At 47.1% G+C, this 1,492-nt stretch overlaps 1 protein-coding gene across 3 annotated transcripts in view; it reads right to left on the bottom strand.

The window, feature by feature from the left end:
• The window catches only part of DENND4A (DENN domain containing 4A), a 131,120-nt gene that overhangs the window by 20,512 nt on the left and 109,116 nt on the right, over positions 1-1,492 (bottom strand). The window lies entirely within an intron of this gene.

The raw sequence follows: 1,492 nt of genomic DNA, 5'->3' as shown, positions 1-1,492 counted from the left end.
CAGAGCGCCCCAAGGGATGATGAGGTCAAACGGTCATAAACTACTACAAGACGGTTTCAGGCTGGACAAAATGAAGAATTTCTTTATTGTCCAAGCCCCCAAGGTTTGGAACAGCCTGCCATCGGAGGTGGTTCAAGCACCTACGTTGAACACCTTCAAGAGTAAATTGGATGCTCATCTTGCTGGGATCCTTTGACCCCAGTTGACTTCCTGCCCTTCGGGCGGGGGGCTGGACTCGATGATCTTCCGAGGTCCCTTCCAGCCCTAATGTCTATGAAGTCTATCAACATAAGCTTTCCTTTGCTTCCCTAAAGAGGAGTGCAACCATGATCTTGTTCAATAAAAGAACATACATTAAATATAAACTGCATTTGCTCTAACTGGGGACTGGACAAGGCAGGCACACCAAACATTATTAGTAAAAAAATTAAACTACAGAGGGGCAACAGATGTTGTGGAAACTGCAACTGCCAATGATTTTCCTAACCTTGCGCCAAGGGAGAATTTTTATCATTCTGGACTATTTCTCACTTCAGGATCCTCAAGAATCTTATTTTTTTCCCCTGATACTGCATGCAAAGCAACCCTCTAAGGTGGCATCTTTCTGGCAGGGGAATTAATCAGATGCTTTGCCAAGCCCATCAGTGTTGTTCCTTAATTAGTCAGGGAGATTACTGAAAATGGATGTGTATTACCCAATTTCCTCCCTCTCCAAGGCTCATCCTGCTGTTTTTACTGTACCCTCAGACTCTGAAACTCTCCGCAGAGGAAGAAAATGATACTATCCTCTCATTACCTGAAGGCACTCTGAACCTATAGTTGGCAAGGTTTCTAGACCACAACTGCTTAAAATGCTTCAATCACTAATGCTTTGATCCAGGACAATAAAATCAGGTTCTGGCAAATCTCAACCATTAGGTATTTTATGTATATACTCTCTTGATGCACATCAGCCAAGAAGGGCTTTGCAACACCTAAGATTCAATGTTTCAGTCTTCATAGTAGGACTGTGTGAATAGGGAAATATCTGATTGAGATTCGGAGGAGAGTGATTTGATTTGGATCACTGTGCCAAAATCAATTTAGCCAAATCGGCTTCGGAAGGTTTGGTGCCAATTTTAAGAGATTCAGTGATTTGGATCCGCCAGGGAGATGCAGGCACAGCTGGGCAGCAGCTCCAGCTGTGCCTGCCTCTCCCTGGGCGGTGGGGGAGCCCCGGGCACTTAAAAAAAAAAAAAAAAAGAAAAAGCCCCACACTCACCAGCTGCAGCGGCGATTGGGGCCTCTGGGCACTCGTGGTAGAGCCCCCCCACACACAGTGCAGGGCAGTGGGGTTTGCCCACCCCCAACCTGGCACCCACGTGGCAGCTGCCCCGTGGCATGGATGCAGTGCGGCTCGACAGGGCTTTGCACACTGCCTGGAAGCTGGGGGGACAAGAGCAGCAGTTTTACTTTGTTCAGCCTTGCTCCTTTACAGACCAAGCAGAGAACT

The sequence above is a fragment of the Gavialis gangeticus genome, unplaced genomic scaffold (assembly GCF_001723915.1).
Source record: "Gavialis gangeticus isolate Ggan-Ray unplaced genomic scaffold, GavGan_comp1, whole genome shotgun sequence".
Classification (NCBI taxonomy): Eukaryota; Metazoa; Chordata; order Crocodylia; family Gavialidae; genus Gavialis; species Gavialis gangeticus.
Note: the sequence above shows the minus strand (reverse complement) of the source record. Positions and strands in the feature narration are given on the sequence as shown.